The sequence below is a fragment of the Schistocerca americana genome, chromosome X (assembly GCF_021461395.2).
Source record: "Schistocerca americana isolate TAMUIC-IGC-003095 chromosome X, iqSchAmer2.1, whole genome shotgun sequence".
Taxonomy (NCBI): Eukaryota; Metazoa; Arthropoda; class Insecta; order Orthoptera; family Acrididae; genus Schistocerca; species Schistocerca americana.
The window spans coordinates 295,124,904-295,148,098 of record NC_060130.1 but is presented as its reverse complement, the minus strand read 5'-3'; the positions used below and the strand labels follow the sequence as shown (position 1 = coordinate 295,148,098).

At 43.5% G+C, this 23,195-nt stretch overlaps 1 protein-coding gene across 2 annotated transcripts in view; it reads right to left on the bottom strand.

Moving 5' to 3' along the window:
* The window catches only part of LOC124555291 (organic cation transporter protein), a 656,605-nt gene that overhangs the window by 266,641 nt on the left and 366,769 nt on the right, over nucleotides 1–23,195 (bottom strand). The window lies entirely within an intron of this gene.

Here is a 23,195-nt window from a genome sequence, read left to right as displayed (position 1 = left end):
CATGCGGCCGTGCATTATCCTGCTGAAATGTAGGATTTCGCAGGGGTCGAATGAAGGGTAGAGCCACAGGTCGTAACACATCTGAAATGTAACGCCCACTGTTCAAAGTGCCGTCAATGCGAACAAGAGGTGACCAGGACGTGTAACCAATGGCAACCCATACCACCACGCCGGGTGATACGCCAGTATGGCGATGGCGAATACACTCTTCCAATGTGCGTTCACCGCGATGCCGCCAAACACGGATGCGACCATCATGATGCTGTAAACAGAACGTGGATTCATCCGAAAAAATGACTTTTTGCCATTCGTGCACCCAGGTTCGTCGTTGAGTACACCATCGCAGGCCCTTCTGTCTGTGATGCAGCGTCAAGGGTAACCGCAGCCATTGTCTCCGAGCTGATAGTCCATGCTGCTGCAAACGTCGTCGAATTGTTCGTGCAGATGGTTGTCGTCTTGCAAAAGTCCCTATCTGTTGACTCAGCGATCGAGACGTGGCTGCACGATACGTTACAGCCATGCGGATAAGATGCCTGTCTTCTCGACTGCTAGTGATACGGGGCCGTTGGGATCCAGCACGGCGTTCCATATTACCCTCCTGAACCCACCGATTCCATATTCTGCTAACAGACATTGGATCTCGATGAGAAATCGGTTGGAAACTTTCCTCATGTCAGCACGTTGTAGGTGTCGCCACCGGCGCCAACCGTGTGTGAATGCTCTGAAAAGCTAATCATTTGCATATCACAGAATCTTCTTCCTGTAGGTTAAATTTCTCGTCTGTAGCACGTCATCTTCGTGGTGAAGCAATTGTAATGGCCAGTATTGTAAAATTTTGCAGAATATTTTTCACATGGCACACTGCCTGATAAAACAAGTAAGGCACACAAAAGATATGGGCGGATGTCAATGTAACTTTGTACCCACACATACCACCGCTATGTACGTAAATGATTAGAGTTGCAATTCTCTGTGACGGGAAGAACAGCTATCACAGTGCGTTAGTATTGCTAATGTTTAATTTTGTAACATCCACATCTGCATCTACATCTACATATATACTCCGCTAGCCACCAAGCGGTGTGTGGCGGAGGACACAATTCGGGCCAAAGTCATATTTCTCCCCCTTTGTTCCACTCGCGGATCGCGCGAGGGAAACACGACTTTCTGAACACCTCAGTACGAGCTCTAATTTTCCTTATCTTTGAATGATCAGCAACACCTTCTGTTTAGCGCGTCGTCTATCTGCAAGTGTGTCCCACTTTAAACTTTCTATGAGATTTGTAACGCTCTCGCGATTTCAAAATGTACCAGTCACGAAGCTTGATGCTCTTCTTTGGACCTTCTCAATCTGTTGAATCAGACCCAACTGGTAAGGGTCCCATACGTACGAACAATACTCTAAGACTGGACGAACTAACGTATTGTAAGCAATTTCCTTTGTTGAAGGACTGCATCGCTTCAGGATTCTACCAGTAAACCGCCATCTAGAGTTCACTTTGCCCGTTAATTGTGTAATCTGATCATTCCATTTGAGATCATTTCGAATAGTCACACCCAGATACTTGAGAGATGTTGCCGCTTCCAAAGACTGGGCATTGATATTGTACTCGTACATTTATGGGGATTTGCGCCTTGTTATACGCAGTAGGTTACACTTACTAATATTGAGAGATAACTGCCAGTCATTACACCAAGCATTTATTTTCTGCAAATCCTCATTGATTTGTTCACAACTTTCGTGCGATACTACTTTCCCGTAGACTACAGCATCATCGGCAAACGATCTAATACCGCTGTCAATACCATCAACCAGATCGTTTATGTAAATCGTAAAAAGCAGCTGACCTATTACGCTGCCCTGGGGCACACCTGAAGTTACGCTTGTTTCTGTTGAAGTCACCCCATTCAGGACGACATTCTGCGCTCTGCCTGTTAGAAAACTCTATCCAACTGCATGTCATCGGATAGGCCGTAAGCGCGCACTTTTGGAGCAAGCGACAGTGCAGAACCGAGTCGAACGCCTTTCGAAAGTCGAGAAATATGACATCAACCTGAGAGCCGGTATCTAGAGCCCGTTGTGTATCATGCACAAAGAGGGCCAGCTGTGTCTCGCATTACCGCTGTTTCCTAAAATCTTGCTGGTTTCTGCAGATGAGCTTCTCAGAGTCTAGAAAGGTCATTCATTATGTTTTAACACAAAATGTGTTCCATGACTCTACAACAAATACAGGCCTGGTAGGATGTATAAAGGGGATGAACAGCGTCAGATGTTGACTGGTCACTGTGAAGGATGCGGAGACGCCGCATATTCTTCTGACACAGCGGAGTAAGCAACCGGGGTTGCGAAGCAACTCAAATCGCTTGATACGGGCAAGTCTTCAGGTCCAGATTGTATACCGATTAGGTTCCTTTCAGATTACGCTGATACAATAGCTCCCTACTTAGCAATCATATACAACCGCTCGCTCACCAGTAGATCTGTACCTACAGACTGGAAAATTGCGCAGGTCGCACCAGTGTTTAAGAAGGGTAGTAGGAGTAATCCATCGAACTACAGACCTATATCATTGACGTCGGTTTGCAGTAGGGTTTTGGAGCATATACTATATTCAAACATTATGAATCACCTCGAAGGGAACGATCTATTGATACGTAATCAGCATGGTTTCAGAAAACATTGTTCTTGTGCAACGCAGCTAGCTCTTTATTCGCGCGAAGTAATGGCCGCTATCGACAGGGGATCTCAAGTTGATTCCGTATTTCTAGATTTCCGGAAAGCTTTTGACACCGTTCCTCACAAGCGACTTCTAATCAAGCTGCGGGCCTATGGGGTATCGTCTCAGTTGTGCGACTGGATTCGTGATTTCCTGTCAGGAAGGTCGCAGTTCGTAGTAACAGACGGCAAATCATCGAGTAAAACTGAAGTGATATCAGGTGTTCCCCAGGGAAGCGTCCTGGGACCTCTGCTGTTCCTCATCTATATAAATGACCTGGGTGATAACCTGAGCAGTTCGCTTAGCTTGTTCGCAGATGATGCTGTAATTTACTGTCTAGTCAGGTCATCCGAAGACCAGTATCAGTTGCAAAGCGATTTAGAAAAGATTGCTGTATGGTGTAACGAAAACTGTGAGGTGATCCACGTGAGTTCCAAAAGAAATCCGTTGGAATTCGATTACTCGATAAATAGTACAATTCTCAAGGCTGTCAATTCAACTAAGTACCTGTGTGTTAAAATTACGAACAACTTCAGTTGGAAAGACCACATAGATAATATTGTGGGGAAGGCGAGCCAAAGGTTGCGTTTCATTGGCAGGACACTTAGAAGATGCAACAAGTCCACTAAAGAGACAGCTTACACTACACTCGCTCGTCCTCTGTTAGAATATTGCTGCGCGGTGTGGCATCCTTACCAGGTGGTATTGACGGAGGACATCGAAAGGGTGCAAAAAAGGGCAGCTCGTTTTGTATTATCACTTAATAGGGGAGAGAGTGTGGCAGATATGATACGCGAGTTGGGACGGAAGTCATTAAAGCAAAGACGTTTTTCGTCGCGGCGAGATCTATTTACGAAATTTCAGTCACCAACTTTGTCTTCCGAATGCGAAAATATTTTGTTGAGCCCAACCTACATAAGTAGGAATGATCATCAAAATAAAATAAGAGAAATCAGAGCTCGAACAGAAAGGTTTAGGTGTTCGTTTTTCCGCGCCCTGTTCGGGAGTGGAATGGTAGAGAGATAGTATGATTGTGGTTCGTTGAACCCTCTGCCAAGCACTTAAATGTGAATTGCAGAGTAATCATGTAGATGTAGATGTAGATGATGAACGGTGACGCATTTTTGTTTTTTATTTACTAGCTTTCGGGACGTGCCCATACAGCCATCTCAGCAGTGAAATGTCGGTATTAACGTGAGGACAACACAACACCCAGTACCCGAGCGGAGAAAATCTCCGACTAGGTCGGGAATCGAACCCGGGCCCCTTCAGTTAGTAATACGCCACGCTGACCGTGCAGTTACAGATACGAACCGAATGCGAATTATGTCCAAAACGAACCCCGGATGACCGTCGTCAGCGAGTATGGCGGCGACCTGGTGAGACGCCCCACTTAACTAATGTTTTGGAGACGCACAGCGCTCTTACTCTGGCCACCACGGTGTGGGGAGCCACCGAATATTACTTCAGTCACGGTTAGTAGTGATTGAGGGAACTATAACGGTACGTCATGGACATCCTGCGTCATTGTGTATTGCCTCTCATGCGACAGTATTGTGACGCCATTTACCGATGGGAGATCGTTCGTCCACATATGCCAAGTGTCTCTGTGAACTGTCTAGCTGATGTTGATGAACTCCTGTAGCCAACAGGACTCCCAGATCTGTCCCCAATAGAACATGTGTGGGACCAACTCGGACATAAACACTATCCCAGTGCCAATATCCAGGACCAGTTAGTACAGTTGCGGGCCAGTTTGTCTCAGGAGAGGATGCAACGGATTTAATACATAATGCCTAACCGAATCAATGCATGCATTCAGGCCAGAGGGGGTGTGACGTTATACCAGTAAGTGGACCCATTCTGCGAAGCGCTTTGTCAATTTGACTCGTCTTTGTAATCACCGCAATAACATCACATTCCCTCTCAACTCGTGAAGTTTCATTTATTTCCCTCCTACCAGTCTGGGTGTTTTACTTCTTTTACCAGGAAGTGTATTACTCTCAAGCGATACATTAGATATTTAAGCTTTCAAAAATCTGAGATATACATAACAAACATTTATCTTACAATAAGTCTGTTTTGTTGTGCCAGTAGATTGCAAGTGAGCTACCTAATTCTTTGATCGACATTTCAAATGAGATCGCTGCACTCACGGGATGAGAGGTACTCGTCTATGAGTAGACTGTTCAATTCTCAGTGACAGAAAGCATTAGAATAAACAGGATTTGAATGGCATGACAGTTCTTGATCTAAACATCATGCACCGAAGTTCATTGTTATTTGTCCGTACCTTCCAATCAAAGCCTCGTTAGCGCGCGAAAAACTATCGATGGCAATGGGTTCATTGGTAGCGACGCGAGATCTCCTAGTATGTATGAAATACTTGGAGGAGGCACAGTTTTTCTCTTCTGTCTACTCTCTACTGTCAACTTCAACATAAGATCCACCTGGATTTCATTTACGCCCTGGCTCACCCTTATTTGCTTATTATTGACCATCACACCCGGACATTTTGTTTTGAAATGTGACATTTGCTGTATTTAATACAGCTGTAAGTGTTTTGTCCAATGAATGGTACGAGTTTTCACTGTGCCGCACTATGCAGTTCCACATTTCACTCATCATACAGCACAGATAGGAAAGGCATGCGCAAGCTGTCCTCAAAGAAGTTGTAAAGCGACCAGTTGATAGTTTCCAAAGTGCTGCTCAGTTTTTGTTACAGTGTCTGAAGATATGAATCAACCAAAAAATTGCATTTTAAAACAATCTTCCTTAGTCCTTCGGTTCAAGTTCATACTCCATTGGCAAAGAAGTCACGGAATCTTTGAGCACATTATTTTTAACTATAAAGTTTGTTTCAGGCGACACCAACATAAGTTGTTTACTGGCTAACCAGTTTCAACTGACCAATCACTACGAGTATTTCATAAACACTTCTCAGCGGATGATTGTTGACAAAGCGCGCTGGTTGTCAACATTTCCATGAGGTACCTACTACAATCCTCTTTTTACGCACATTTTGGAAGAGTTCCCTACATTTCTTGTTCCACAGACGCACACAGCCATCCTTGAAGATTTTTCTTCGCCAAAATGGAAAACATCGGAAGACATCATTTCTGCCAATTTTCTACGATGAACTAAAGTTCACAATGAATACAGACAGTTCGACTCTGCGCATCCTAGCTGATATGTGTTGGTCGAATTATTTTCTTCGAAAAACTGTTGTTACACTTTTCTCCAAAGGAATAAGTTCCTAGAAACACGGAACTGAACATATTTGTATGAACGACAAGAAAGACAACGGATTTGTGTGCAAAAGAAGCAGAGCTCAAATTCTCATTCAGCCATCCCAATTCACAGGCGAAATTGTACCGAAAATAAATCACGAACCGGCTACTGTTAATAGCTCTGCTTACTAAAAATGTGGCTATTATCGGTTTCTTATCGACAGATTCATCCTTAGACGCCTGCGGACGTTTATTTGATGAGTTTTGCACATGCCTTTTATAATATGTCAAACAAATGTGTACGGCCGTCTTAAGATGAGCTTGAGGTTCGAAACAAGTAACGGTTCTACTTTATTTAAATATAACAATTGGCTGTGGTTTGATGTTTTTCTTAGTTACAATAAAAATTCGCCTGTATTTTCACACAGCCACGCTCTTATGGCGTCAGTTTTCGACGAAACAGGATTCTGATTTAGATTTTCAGCTTTCCCCGAGTCTTTCCAATTGAATAAACCCTTCGAGAAGATTACGGTCAGTTTCCTTCCCTGTCCTTTTCTACTGATATACTGGTGAACCTCTAATTAGCTAGATGTCTGTTAGTTCTTCCTTCATTGAATGCTCAGGTTCAGTGGCGTAATAATCAGAACTACTATGTTTTTACTGAACCCCCATAATGAGGTCTGTCTGGGCTTGTATACTATTGTTTTCACGAAGAGGAGCGAATGTATTTGTAAACAGGGTTAAATGCTACCTGCAACGTCGCTGTGCTGGACAATGGCCAAGATGACCAGTAAAATATAGCCTCGGCGCTAAACTTCCGAGGCTGCCGACTGCCGGCGGACAACGTAAACGCAAAAAGCCGTTCAGCAATGCCACCCAATTACGCAGCTCTGCTGGCGGCGTACGGCAGCTTTTTGATGACCACCATTTGTCGTTAGCTGACGGAACATGATTAATTTAGTCTGGAATTGTGTTTTTCAAGCTATAACTTGCATTAAAAGAATGATTATCGGTTACCTTCTTCACGCTTTTGCTGAAAGGAATGAATACATGTTGCCTTTTAGGTCTCTCTTCTGTAGCCGCAGTTTTACAAGTGCTATGGGATGTGTTCCATCTTTGCAACTGTAATAGAAGTCTTATTTAGACCAGGAGTGTTTCGCTTAATTTTGAAGCATATTCAGTGGTCACTGTAACTGCTTTTTTCTTACAAGTCTGCCTGGCGGTATCTTAGAGAGTGCTCATGTTTGAAATTAATACTGTTGAGCAATTCTCAGGTTTTAAATTACTATTATCGCTCATGATTTTTGGCTCCTATTTCATTTCATAAAGATTTCTACACAAAGCGAAAAACGCCAACTGAGCAAAAGCTGGACATGCCTTCTTGCAGTCGCAATGATCTAAATCGGTTGGACCTCCGGAGAGGTAGGTCGCTATCTACAGACTCAGATGCAGCAATAGAAACTTGGGTGCAGCGAAATAAGGTGATGAACAGGGTGCGCCTAACAAGTGAGTCCTGGGTATTGTGCGTTCAAAAACCATTAATAACTCCAATAAAGAGTGGTCATCAGGCTACTAGAATAAGATATTGGTCCAAATTGTCTCCAATTAATTGCGAAATGTGTGAGTCAAATAAGTAACACATATTTTCAGACAAAATGATATCGAGAGGGGTAATACAAAGGGAAAATAAAAGAAATAACTTTTATCGACTATGAGCATCTACAATGAGAATTTGCACTCTGCAGCGGAGTGTGCGCTGGTATGAAACTTCCTGACAGATTAAAACTGTGTGCCGGACCGAGACTCGAACTCGGGACCTTTGCCTTTCGCTGGCAAGTGCTCTACCAACTGAGCTACACAAGCACGACTCACGGGTTTCAGAGTTCGAGTCTCGGTCCGGCACACAGTTTTAATCTGTCAGGAAGTTTCATATCAGCGCACACTCCGCTGCAGAGTGAAAATCTCATTCTGGAAACATCCCCTAGGCTGTGGCTAATCCATGTCTCCGCAATATCCTTTCTTCCAGGTGTGCTAGTTCTACAAGGTTCGCAGAAGAGCTTCTGTGAAGTTTGGAAGGTAGGAGACGAGGTACTGGCAGAATTGAAGCTGTGAGGACGGGTCGTGAGTCGTGCTTGGGTAGCTCAGTTGGTAGAGCACTTGCCCGCGAAAGGCAAAGGTCCCAAGTTCGAGTCTCGGTCAAACACACAGTTTTAATCTGTCAGGAAGTTTCATATCAGCGCACACTCCGCTGCAGAGTGAAAATCTCCTTCTGTAAACATCCCCTAGGCTGTGGTTAAGCCATGTCTCCGCAATATCCTTTCTTCCAGGAGTGCTGGTTCTACAAGGTTCGCAGGAGAGCTTCTGTGAAGTTTGGAAGGTAGGAGACGAGGTACTGGTACAATTGAAGCTGTGAGGACGGGTCGTGAGTCGTGTTTGGGTAGCTATAAGGAAGAAGGGAATAGTCACAAACTTACAAATTACTGATAAAACGAAACGATAACGGCGCTCCGACTTTGCCAGAAGGCATAGGATGTCACATGCAAGTACCATAACTAAATGGGTCATTTATGAGCCGTGAAACTCCTAATGAAAAATATCGAGAGCCCGGAATCTAACTTTGTTCAAAACATGCGTCTACCGAATGATTGATAACTCTCATTCCCGATCGTCTGTGCAGCAGGTTCTCGTCATGATTTAAACCGCAGGATGGAGCAGTGTGGACGGCTGCTGACAGATTGGACGCTGCTTACAGTTTCCTCCCCCAGAAGTAGGGCTGTCCCCAACCAGAGTCACAGAAGGAGGTGGAGAGCAATGTGCTCTCGTAGAGGTATAGAACCCCGGTGTTCTCGCAGAGACGTCCTCAGTGCTCCCCCAGAGCTGTCGAACCAGAGTGCCCCTGCAGAGCTGGCTCCTCTCAGCCCCTCCCCCCCCCCCCCCACCCGCCCCCCCGCACGCGCGTAGGTCACATGAACTGTTCTTCGCAAGCGGCAAGGCCCCGTTAATTTTTGGCGAATGAAAATCTTCGTGACAAAACTGCCGAACTCCCCTCCTAGGGAAAGTTTTATCAACCAGACAATGGCTTATGTTTCCTGAAAGTTTCACGTAGAATTCCCACGCCCCAAAGATATTTCTATTTCAGCAAACCCGCGGTTCCTCCAGGTCCGTAATATTACCCAAAAAAGTGGTCTGCTATCTCCTACACGCTATTTTTTTTCAAGGGGCGGCCATGGAGTCCTTTCCCTCGTTTTCTACGAAATAGAAAGGCCCTTCACCCAGCGTGGAGAAGACATCCACCTGACGGCACCTCATCGGCACAAAGGGGGGAAAGAAATTCTTAAACGAACTCACCTATTCACTCGAATAAGACAGACATCTTTATCTGCTAGTGGCATCCCACGCTCCTACTTTCTAGGGAGGCTGACGGCCAAAGCAAACAAAATTCTATAAAGTGGTGCTCTCAGCGAATAGGTTTGGCTTGTAAAAATTGGCAGTATTCTGCACAGGGCGAAGTTTTCGTCATTGCTCATTATATTAGCGTTTTAAGGTGAAGTCGGTGGATTCTCATTCTGTGCCGTCCACAGCGTTCTGAGAAGTTTCCGACCGCTGGCAGTCTGGTGCTGGTCTAAACGAAACAGTCAATAAGCTGTCCGCTCTGCACGTGCTTCACCCACCCTTGGCGGCACTTCTCTTAGAAACGGAAGCAACTCTCCCTTTTTATTAGCCTGGAGTCACCGGAACGTGCCTGTTCCTTCATCAGACATAGAACTACAGAAAAATTCAACATGCAATATCTGTCAAGTGTGAAGAGAATTTGAGAACAGGAAGTGATGGTTTAACCGTTGCAGTCACCTAGGCTGCTCATAATCAGCACTGATATACTTATGTAATCGGTACAAGAATGTATCAGATGCGAAAATATAATTGGAGAAATGAAATAAAAATGAGACGAGTCAGCCCAGAACAGACTAACATGTTTCAACAGATCACATTGCACTTTACGCACACAGAATACATTGTATTTTTCATGTTTGTCTTGTTATACTTGTGAACCTTTTCGATTGCGTTGATAATATCAGCTTGGGTTGTTTGTTTGACTGTGGCTTCGTTTGCTGTTATTCTGTTTATTTCTATTTTTCGACTGGTATGTGTGTGTGTGTGCCAGTTATTACTTTGGTAAAGTTCTTTATTACAGTACTATTATGGGTGGACGACGGTTCAATCCCGCGTCCGGCCATCCTGATATAGGTTTTCCGTGATTTCCCTAAATCACTCCAGGCAAATGCCGGGATGGTTCCTCTGAAAGGGCACGGCCGACTTCCTTCCCCATCCTTCCCTAATCCGATGAGACCGATGACCAAGCTGTCTGGTCTTCCCCAAACCAACCAACCAACCAACTATTATGGGTGATCAAGAGGGGGTTTGTTGCCTGGTTTAGATGGTAATGTTTTTGAGATAGCTACAGCGATGGGATATTATTTAAAAAATGGCTCTGAGCACTATGGGACTTAACAGCTATGGTCATCAGTCCCCTAGAACTTAGAACTACTTAAACCTAACTAACCTAAGGACATCACACAACACCCAGTCATCACGAGGCAGAGAAAATCCCTGACCCCGCCGGGAATCGAACCCGGGAACCCGGGCGCGAGAAGCGAGAACGCTACCGCACGACCACGAGCTACGGACTCTCGCAATCCTCTAATACGAAATTAGTGATGCCTTAGTATCTCAGAATGTGTCCTATCAACCGATCCCTTTTTTAGTCAAGTTGTGTCACAAATTTCGTATCTCCCTAGTTCTGTTCATCAACTCCTCATTGGTTACATGACCTATCCATCTAACCTTTAGAATTCTTCTGTAGCACCACATTTCAAAACATTCTATTCTCTTCTTGTCTGAACTATTTATCGTCCACGTGTCACTTCCATTCAAAAATATCTTCAGAAAACGTTTTCTAAGACTTAAATCTATATTGGAAATGAAGTCCCATGCTTCTTGACAGAGCGTAGGGTAACGATGCGGGAAACCCGCACCGCCGTACTAGGCAAGGTCCTAATGGAGGTGGTTTTTGGTTGCCTTCCTCCGACCGTAATGAGGATGAATGATGATGATGATGAAGACGACAGAACAGCACCCAGTCATCTCGGGGTAGGTAAAAATCCGTGACCCCGTCAGGAATCGAAACCGGGACCCCGGGCGCGTGAAACGAGAACGCTACCGCGAGACCACGAGCTACGGACTAAATCTATATTGGTGTTGAAAAATTTCTTTTCGTCAGAAAAGATTTTATTGCCAATACCAGTCTATATTTTATATCCTCTCGTCTTCGACCATCATGATTATCTTTACAGCCCCGACAGCAAAATTCTACTACTACTTTGGGTGTATTGTTTCCCAATCTAACACACTCAGCATCACCTGATTTAATTCATTCCCCTTGTTTTGCTTTTTTTTATGTTTATCTTACATCTTCATTTCAAGACACTGTCCATTACGTTCAACAGATCTTCCAAGTCCATTGTTGTCTCCGTCAGAATAACAGTGTAACTAGCAAACCTCAAAGTCTTTATTTCTTCTCCTTGAACTTTAATTCCTTCTCCAAATTTTTCATTGGGTTAGTATGAAGAGATTGAATAACATCGGGGCCGAGCGGTTCTAGGCGCTAAAGTCTGGAAGCGCGCGACCGCTACGGTCGCAGGTTCGAATCCTGCCTCGGGCATGGATGTGTGTGATGTCCTTAGGTTAGTTAGGTTTAAGTAGTTCTATGTCTAGGAGACTGATGGCCTAAGATGTTAAGTCTCATAGTGCTCAGAGCCATTTGAACCAATAACATCGGGAATAGGCTACAATCTTATCTCACACCCTTCTCAGCCACTGCTTCCCTTTCATGCCCCTTGACTCTTATAACCGCCGTCTGGTTTCCGTACAAGTTGCATATACCCTTTCGCACTTTATATTTTATCTCTGCTACCTTCAGAATTTCAGAGAGTGTGTTCCAGTCGATATTGTCAAACACGTTCTCCAAACCTACAAAAGCTATAAACGTAGGTTTGCCATTCGTTAGCCTACCATCTAAGATAAGTCGTAGGGTCAGTGTTGCCTCACTTGTTCGTAGTTTCTCCGGAATCCAAACGGATATTTCCCGGGATTGTCTTCAACCAATCTTTCCATTCCTCTGTAAATATTTCGTGTCAGTATTCTGGAACCATGTCTTATTAAACGGATAGCTCGGTAATATTCCCACCTTTCAGCACCTGCTTTCTCTGGAATTGGAATTACTACATTCTTCTTGAAGTCTAGGAGTATTTCGCCAGTTTCATACATCTTGCATACCAGGTGGAAAAATTTTCTTATGGCTGCCTTTCCCAATGATATCAGTAGTTCTGCCGTATAAAACGATGTATTTTCATTACATTTTCGGAGAAATTTGTCGGCTATAATCTCCAAATATTCATTTTTATTTGTTACGTATTTGGGGATTACTAACAACAATGTAACCCTAATTATCATAGTCTTGCTTTCTGTAGGTTTTTAGTTCCAGTCAATGCAAGCATCGCTTTAAAGATGTTACAGTAAAAGAGGAAAGTATTTAATACGAAAGGAAAGTCACAGACAATATGGCGATAAAAAACGGGGAAACAAACGTCAGCATTGCGGAGTAATTGAGTGTCTCACACTCAACGATTACTGCAATTTGGAACGACAGAGAGAAAACACAGTTTCTTTTCGAACACAATACTTTAAAAATCGGGGGAGCGATATCATCTGAGCACAAAAATATTGAAGAAGTTTAATGCGGTAAATATCAATAATGTGTCGTTCAATGGACATACTGTTCAAGTGAAAACCAATGAATTTACGCTTGCGTTGGGAAATCCGAACTTCAAGTGTTCTTTATCTTGGATACAACGCTTCCGAGTTCGCCATGATATTATCACCGGGAAAATTTGTGGCGAAACTGCTGGTGTACCTGATGGCGTAACAGACGAGTGGCTATCTAAGAAGGGGCCTGTTTTGTGTGAAGGTTACGAGCCAGATGGCATATTTAATGCAGATGAGGCTGGCTTGTTTTACAACATGACCTCAGGTAAGACACTGAAATTTAAATGCGAACAACAATGGCCAGGTGGGAAAATATGTAAGGCAGTAATCACAGTTATGGTTGCTGCAAATGTGACAGGATCATGTAAACAAAAGCTTTTGGTGATCGGAAAATCGAGGAAACCTAGATGTTTTAAAAAATTCACACTCTACCTTTACTTTACGAAAACAGTGCAGATTCTTGGATGACATATGACATTTTTGAAAAGTGGTTGCGTAACTGGAACTCTCAGCTGAAATTAAAGAAACGAAAAATTATTCTCCTGGTCGATAACTGACTTGCTCATTTAGTAGTCGATGATCGTAGTAATCGACGGAAAGCCCTCGAGTAAAACATGAGTGGTTTCTGGCGTTCCCCAAGGTAGTTTTGATGGTTGCAAATGATGCTGTCGTTCATCGTCTATTAAAATTGTCAGAAGATCAAAACCAGTTTCAAAATGATTTAGGTAGGTATCTGTATGGTGCGAAAATGGGCAATTGACCCTATTTATGAAAAATTTGAGGTTATTCACATGAGTGCTGAAACAATCTGATAAAGTTCAGTTACACGGAAAATCCATCAAATCTAAAGGCCGTAAATTGAACTAAATACCTAGAAATTACAACTAAGAACAACTTAAATTGGGAAGAACACTTAGAAAATGTTGTGGGGAAGGCGAACTAAAGACTGCGGTTTTGTTGGTAGTCCACTTACAAGATGCAACAGATCTACAAAAGAGACTGCCTACACTACGCTTGTCCGTCCCCTTTTGGAGTACTGCTGCGCGGTGTGGGATCATTTCCAGATAAGACGAACGGAGTACACGGAAAAAGTTCAAAGAAGAGCAGAACGTTTTGTATTTTCGAGAAATAGGGGAGACAGTGTCACTGAGATGGTACAGGATTTGGGGTGGACATCATTAAAAGAAAGGCGTTTCTCGTTGTGGCGGAATCTTCTCACGAAATTTTAATCACCAGCTCTCTCCTCCGAATGCGTAAATATTTTGTTGACGTCGACCTACATAGGGAGAAACGTTTATTATAATAAAATAAGGGGAATCAGAGCACGCACGGAAAGATATAGGAGTTCGTTTTAACGGCTCGCTAATCGAGAATGGAGTAATAGCCAACTATTGTCAAGGTGGTTCGATGAACCCTCTGCGAGGCACTTAAGTGTGATTTGCTGAGTAGCCAAATAGATGTAGATGCAGATGTAGATGCAGTGCTTAAAGCTTGTGTTTTTATCTCCAAAGGTCACTTAATTTCTACAACCAATTGACCGGGGATTTGTAAACTCTCCTAAACGCAGTACAGAAAATTTCAAGAGATGAACACGTTATAAAAAATCGAAGAAGGTGAAGGAACAGTTTCCAGTGTTCTTTTTGCAATTTTAATCTCGGAAGCGTGGGAAACTGTCACTCAAAAGACAATTGCCAATTGTTTTAAACATGCAAAATCCAGAGATCTTTCTCCGCCATCTCACGGTGATAATGACAAAGATGAGGATAACGTTTCTCTGGCGGAATTAGTGCAAGAACTTCGTCGTCTCTTAAAATAATGTGTGCGCCTCAGCGAGTGAAGAAGAAATTGTAGCTGACATTCAAAGCCAACACTTGACTGACAATTATGAAAATGAACAAAAAGAACAGAAACTCTCAGTGCGGTGAGAACTTCACAAAAATTTATTATTTTCGAAAAAGAGTTTAACTCAAATAACAATAACAAGGCGCTAAAACGAATGCGTCGTCAAATGAAAAATGTGCACGCACACCTTAAATACAAGAAGCAAACAAAGACAATTTATTAACTTAAGTAGGACAGTATACACTTATCAGCCAGAAAATTACGACCACCAACCTACTATCGATATAAACCCGTCCTGGCGATAGCACGGCCACCTGGCAAGGAGCGACTGCTAGTCAAGACACTGGGCAGAGTACAAGTGTGTGTGAACACACAGTGCACCGAGCACTCCTAACAATGTACCTCCACAGCCGACGACCCATGCATGTGCTAATGTTAACACCACGACATCGCCAACTATGACTGAAATGGACACGTGGCAACCGGCACTGGATGCTGGCACAGTGGCAGATCGTTGCATAGTGTGATGAAACCCGATATCGTGTTCATCATGTCGATGAGAGGACGCGGATCAGTCGTCTTCCAGGGGAACAGCTTCTTGACACCTGTACTGCTATTATTTAGGTGGGCATATTGTTCTGGCTCATCAATGTACTGTTTGTAGTATGTGTTAGTTTTTTAACCAGTTGCTTTAACTTTCAAATGCAACACACTATCTTTGCTGTTATTGTAGAAAACTAGAAAATTCAGTTCCAATATATGTTATTTTTTTCAAAACACAGAAGTGGAGTACAAGGTGCATTCAATTTCTAAGGCCTCCGTTTTTTTTCTAATTAACTACTCACCCGAAATCGATGAAACTGGCATTACTTCTGGACGCAATCGCCCTGCAGACGTACACATTTTTCACAACGCTGACGCCATGATTACATGGCAGCGGCGAAGGCTTCTTTAGGAGTCTGTTTTGACCACCGGAAAATCGCTGAGGCAATGGCAGCACGGCTGGTGAATGTGCGGCCACGGAGAGTGTCTTTCATTGTTGGAAAAAGCCAAAAGTCACTAGGAGCCAGGTCAGGTGAGTAGGGAGCATGAGGAATCACTTCAAAGTTGTTATCACGAAGAAACTGTTGCGTAACGTTAGCTCGATGTGCGGGTGCGTTGTCTTGGTGAAACAGCACATGCACAGCCCTTCCCGGACATTTTTGTTGCAGTGCAGGAAGGAATTTGTTCTTCAAAACATTTTCGTAGGATGCACCTGTTACCGTAGTGCCCTTTGGAACGCAATGGGTAAGGATTATGGCCTCGCTGTCCCAGAACATGGACACCATCATTTTTTCAGCACTGGCGGTTACCCGAAATTTTTTTCGTGGCGGTGAATCTGTGTGCTTCCATTGAGCTGAGTGGCGCTTCGTTTCTGGATTGAAAAATGGCATCCACGTCTCATCCATTGTCACAACCGACGAAAAGAAAGTCCCATTCATGCTGTCGTTGCGCGTCAACATTGCTCGGCAACATGCCACACGGGCAGCCATGTGGCCGTCCGTCAGCATTCGTGGCACCCACCTGGATGACACTTTTCGCATTTTCAGGTCGTCATGCAGGATTGTGTGCACAGAACCCACAGAAATGCCAACTCTGGAGGCGATCTGTTCAACAGTCATTCGGCGATCCCCCAAAACAATTCTCTCCACTTTCTCGATCGTGTCGTCAGACCGGCTTGTGCGAGCCCGTGGTTGTTTCGGTTTGTTGTCACATGATGTTCTGCCTTCATTAAACTGTTGCACCCACGAACGCACTTTCGACACATCCATAACTCCATCACCACGTCTCCTTCAACTGTCGATGAATTTCAATTGGTTTCACACCACGCAAATTCAGAAAACGAATGATTGCACGCTGTTCAAGTAAGGAAAACGTCGCCATTTTAAGTATTTAAAACAGTTCTCATTCTCGCTGCTGGCGGTAAAATTCCATCTGCCATACGGTGCTGCCATCTCTGGGACGTATTGACAATGAACGCGGCCTCATTTTAAAGCAATGCACATGTTTCTATCTCTTTCCAGTCCGGAGAAAAAATTCGGAGGCCTTAGAACTTGAATGCACCTCGTAGTACTGTATTCGTTATTGATGTTTTCTGCTTATGTGCGTTGGATATTTTCAATGTTTTAGGTACAGCACAGCCCCACGACGTCTGGAAGTGGTTTCACCTTCGTTTTGCCACGTGTTGAAGACACTCACCACAGAACTCCTCGAACGCCCGACAAGTCGTGCCATTATCGAAATGCTCGTGCCGAGCCTCCAGGCTATCACAATCTGTCCTCGGTCAAACTCAGATAGATCGCTCGCCTCCCCCATTCTACACACAGATGGCACGCTGGCTGATACTGCATGCACCGTGCGTGTGTTTGACTCGCTAGGTGACGCTCCTATCGCCTTGATCGGTAGTAGGTCGCTGGTCACAATGTTCTGGCTGATCAGTGTCATACTCTTTCCGCTTTTGTACAGTTGATCAATTTTTGTCATACAGTAACTGGAACGAATTTGCGTCATTCATGTCTGTTATACTATAGAGCACTTACAGTAAGTTTCAAACATGCCCGATATTTTATCTTATTCATTTTCTAAGATCGTGTTGCTACTTTGCTGCCTCTTTCTTCACTTATTAAAGTTTTTTACATTTTGCTCCACGGCAGACAAAAGAAACTCACAGTTTTATGCGACTATCGGCTATAACGGCCGAAAGCCGTCGGTCTCTTCAACGTCGTTATAGCCGATTTCGACTATATGTTCTATGCGAAATTCTACTATACAGATACACAATTCCTTTCCCTCGGGCCATATTCACTTACTATATTTCCTACTACCGAATTCCAGTCGCCCGTTATAGTTAAGTTTTCCTCTGCCTTCACTAACTGAATAATTTTCTTTGTTTCATACATTTTTTTCAAATCTCCTCATCATCTGCGAAGATAGTTGCCATATAAACTTGTACCTCTGTGGTGGCTGTTGGTTTCGTGTCTGGCTTGGCTATGATAATGTATTCACTACTCCAAATACCTTACTGGCATTAAGCCTTCCTTATTCATTATTAGACTTACTCCTGCGTTATCCCTGCTTAATTTTGTATTTATAACCCTATACTCACTTGACAAGGAGTCCTGTTCATCCTGCCACCGAACTTCACTAATCTCCACTAAATCTACCTTCAACCTATCCAATTTACCTTTTTAAATTTTCTAACCCAACTACCAACCCGATTAAGAAGGGCTCTAACATTCCACACTCCCACCCATATAACACAAGTTTTGTTTCTCCTGATGTTGAGATCCTCCTGTGTACTCCCCACCTGGAGAAATGGATGAGGGACTGCTTTTCCTTTTGAATATTTTACCCAAGTGTGCGACATAATGAATTAACTGATCAGTAGAGCTGCATGCTCTCGAGAAAAATAACGGCTGTACATTTTCTATGGTTTCAGCCGTTCACAGAACCAGCACTGCGAGGCCTCGTTGGTTGATGGTACGAGGCCACATCAGTCGGCATCCAGACTACTGGCCCTGCAACTGTTGAAAAGGCTGCTGCCCACCTCAGGCACCATCCTCAGGAAGTAGGGACTAGAGACTTGGTCACTGGGAGTGGCATGCGTGCCTCACCGATACAATCAGCTGTACCGTAGGTGCAACCGCAACAGAGGGGCATTTGTTGAGACGTCAGACAGAGAAAACGACAAGAATCATGTATCCCTTACTTATGGGGATGACTGCGATGAAGGCTTGAGCAGTTAGGCATTATGTCTACCTTTTTATGAACAACTATAACCTTCAGAATAATCGGTAGATTTTGGGCATTGACGAGACGCATTAGTTAAATACACAACAATGGTTGACAATATTTCTTCTGGTGGTAAATTTTAGTGATAAAAATTTCTTCCACCACTGGGATTCGAACGGCCTATCTACCTATTGGAAGCCACGTTTTATCACCCATTTACTGACTGTACTGTGTCTGTCGATAAAATGGAAGTTTATGGTTAAACGTCTCTTCGATAAGGAGGTCGTTAGAGATAGTACAAATGCTAATTTGGGACGAAGATACATTAACTTATTCTTTACTTGAAATGTACCTCAAGCTTAATACTAATTTTTAAAATTTTCTTAGGGTTTCATAATCTGTAGACACTGAGGTTATTAAACGCGGAGAGTTGTCTCTTGTAGAAAATGAGGACGAGGTTGCCAGTGACCGTGGCTAAAGTGGTCGGGCAATATCCATAGGGCATTGACTGACAAAGACTATGCAGCACAAAAATTATGATGGCGGGACCGTTATAAGGGTAAAATTTTTCTCGAATAGAAATACTGTATGGTCCAAACGCAGACTTAATGTAGCTTTTGCAACGAGTTTCTTTATCTAAGAACTCTTTTATATTTTCATTTTTTGTTGGTGTTGCTGTCATTAGTGAAAATATGTTTGTTGACAAGTACAAACTACACAATCGGTATAAGGTTCAATATGAAGAATACGTCTATTCCCAGCCAATAACTATACGTTAGTTTAAGAACCTTAATAATGGTCCAGGTTTTGGTACCAGATACGTCAGTAACCGATTCTTAATTTTTGCTTGTTATTTATGTATTTATTCATTGTCATCTTCCACATGTCTTTAATGTTATTGCGGGCAGTATGTTCTATCAATGAAAACTTCCTTCTGGTCTCGTTTATTACAACTTATCAGTGAAAAGTATCTACACTTGAAATATCGCCGCCGGCCGCGGTGGTCTAGCGGTTCTAGGCGCTCAGTCCGGAACCGCGCGACTGCTACGGTCGCAGGTTCGAATCCTGCCACGGGCATGGATGTGTGTGATGTCCTTAGGTTAGTTGGGTTTGAGTAGTTCTAAGTTCTAGGGGACTGATGACCACAGATGTTAAGTCCCATAGTGCTCAGAGCCATTTGAACCAAGCCATTTGAAATATTGCCTTGAAATGTTGTGGACTAAGAACGAGACTGGTTCATTATTCAGAAGAAGCGCCATAAAAATGTTTATGATCTTCCGTTTTTGAAAATAGTTGTATATGACTGCCAGAAAGATTCTTTAAATACGTTCGCGGCAAATATGCAATTGGTCTAGGTGTTCAGCCTTCAGTGGTCGGGAGTTCGAGTGAACTCTCGTGCAGCAGAATAATTATATTGCAGATGTTTAATTTTTTTAAAAGTTCTACCATCCGAGTTCAGAACAGTGTTCCAGGGCCAGTGTTCCAGACGGAATGTCAACAAGGCAAACCTGTTGATGTAACAGACATCAGAACAACGCCAAGCATTGACCCATCATCGCAGAGTGAGGAAGGCAGAAACGCAACATTGAAGCGCTACGTATCAAAGCACTGTGTAGTAACACTGTGTAATTTCAACGTCAGAACGGTATTGCAAAATCAAATAAAGGCAGAACGAACAAAGCTCGACGACCCAGATTAGTTATCGTACCACAGTCAGGCAAGCAGCGATGGCGGGACCTATAAACGAAGGAAAATGCACTCATAAATCCAGAGCCATAATCGCAGGCTCGGCTCTTTTAATAACTAGGCTTTCAGACCTCAAAGACACATTCAGTCATGCTGCCAATCTGTCCATGTCCCTAGAACCAGGGAGAATGACACTGTATTGAGTTTCGGTAAAACCATAACAAGCCGATAGATAATAGTTTGCCTGCTACTTGCTTGCTGACTTCAACACCGAGATGCTGCCAGCCTGATGCATACCATAACCATAGTCTGCGGTTGTTACCTACTGGCACTTCGCGGATGAGAAGACTGGTGTGCGGTCAGCCTTCCTGCAGTACGAGTCACCGCGGACGATCTGCAAGCTGCCATCTCCACAGTGAGCAGGTGTGACATCGTGCAGCCTCCTGGCCGATTCCCGGGCATCTGCTGCAGTCTTGATCAATCTATGGTGGATGGCCAGGGCCTAGTCTTCAGGACAGACAACATGCCGGACCAAAAGACGACAGTCTTCACCTCAGCATGTGAAGGGCTGTCGTCGAAGGTGCTGAGATGGGAGCCGCACTTATCACGGAACGTTCGCGAAGGGAAATGGTGGGGGGGGGGGGGGGGGGTTGATGCCTCCTTGTCCACCATTGCTGCCAACACAGCATGTGCCCATGGCCCACTGTCCTGCGGGGTGACGTCACATCTCGCTGACATGACATCAGCACTTCTTCACGACGTGCCCTTACGCCCTGCCGCCTTGAAGACACTTTATAAACTCAGCACGGTAAATAAATGTTATTGTAGATACCGTTGTGTTCAGGCGTAAACTGGACCACTCACCCTCACTCAGTACTCAGCATAACACTCACGACACAACTCCAGCTACCTGGATCGCAACAGAATGTTGAGGTTTTTGGGAAAAAACCTGGAGTCCGAATCGTTGCATTGATAACGTGTTCTCGAAAGACATGAGTTTGTCCCAGACGCGGAATTTTCGCGAGAGTGGCAACATTACTCCAAGTGAAACTGTAGGTGTGTAGGAGAAATTTGCAGGAAAATTAGCAGAGATCTAATACTCAGATGCTAGTTGAAAAGTTCGCGTTGCCGCTACTTCAGTAATCTTCAAGATGTTGTATGTATTTACAGTAGCAATGACCTTGAATAAAATTGGAACCTTTGGGGGAATACGACCAAGAGAAAGGCAGTTGACCATTGATATGAGCACACTGTAAATGTACTAAAAAGAACGGACAGGAAAATAATATCTGTGTTGAATATGAGAGCCGACTGAAGTCACTACCGGACTGAGATTGGCGCTATGACGCTTCTGACGTATTTTGGGATATAATACCTAGGTTTTTACGGAGTATGATAGAATTTTTGAGATGCAGTGTTGAAATGGGACTTGTTGGCATGTTAAAATAAGTTACTATTCTAAAGATAGCTGAAAAACGGAAATCGACGTTCTCATAACAATGTCTGTATAGATATCTAGATTTTGTTTGGTACTGCCTGGAGCGGGTGAACAATAGGCTACAAATGTACTCCATAATGGGTCTACATAATCCATTGCTATCAATAATTTATAGCAGATATATTCAAACGAAAAACGTCAAACGTTTGGAGAAGAACACAGCTGGTTTTTATTTGATGTGAAAATGAGGATTGTACTCTGTCACAGAATTTAAGATTTTCTGTTACACTGATCATGAGAAACTGAATGTAGGACGTGATTGATATGAACACAGTTACATTTCGTATTCGTCATATGATTCACGCTGTCACCTTGTACGAAAAATACGCTTAATGTGTGATTAGATAAGAAAATTCTTGACATGCGGAACATGGCACATTATCTCTAAGTGGGAGCACTTACCAAAAATTCATGTAGATTTGGACGTTTATCGAGGATGCTCGGAACGACATTTGTATCGATGGAATTTCTAAATAATTTGCAAGACGACTTGAGAAGTACTGCCTGATTGTTTCCAGGTACTTACCTGATAATAAGGTAAAGAAATATGGGTTGTAAGGCAGTCAGGTCTTCGTAAATCTTCCATATTACCTCACATTTTAATTAACTGCCAAATAATTAAAATATTTGTCTGGGTAAATGAGTATTTAAATTCACCCTGAACTCACCCCCTTTCTTGTTTAGTAGTTTGTTGATAAAAAGCCCAGTAAGAAAACTGAATTATTTCGAAAAGTATTGCAATCTTCGGCAAAATATGAGTGCATCGTAGGGACGCTAAACGACCGGAGGGATTGTCAGGGTAGTGCCACAACAGAGCAAAGCAGGCTAGGAATGCGAGAGTGCTGGACGTAGGAATAAACGATGACGAATTATACGGGACTGCTGTAGAAATATTAAGATAACAAAACGTTTTTGAAAGAATACTGAGGCAGTAGATAGGTGTGAGTATTGAATAAGAAAATTATCGATCAAAACACCCCGTATCTATCGACACTGTATGCCGAGAACTCCATAAAACGAATATTCACCGACGAGCTGCTATATCGAAACCATTAGTGACGACAACCAACGCAAAGAAACGTAAAGCATGGTGGCAGGAGCATAAATCCTGGACGGCTGATCAGTGGAAACACACAATGTGGTCCGACTTATCAACGTTTTCATTATTTCCAACATCGGGTCGGTTTTACGTCTGGAGAATGCCAAAAGAAGCCTGCAATCCTGATTGATTCCAACGTTTAAGCATGGAGGTAGACGTCTGATGTTGTGGGCAGCCATGGTATTCTGCTGATCCCATCATTATTCTCAAAGGCCGTGTTACAGCCAACGATTATGTGAAGATTTTATGTGATCAAGTGAACCCAATGATTCAAATGTTGTTCTCCAACAATGATGCCATATTTCAGGACGATAATGCCCACATCCACACAGCCAGGACAGTACAATTGTGGTATGAGGAGCATGCAACTGAACTGCAGCGTCTTCCCTGGCCAGCATAGTCCCTGGACTTGAACATTATGGGAACCTTATGGACGGTATTTGAGCGCAGACTCCGGAGCAGATTTCCGCCTCCCTCGTCACTACAGGAGTTAGAACAGGTTCTGATCGAATAGTGGCGTAACATTCCAC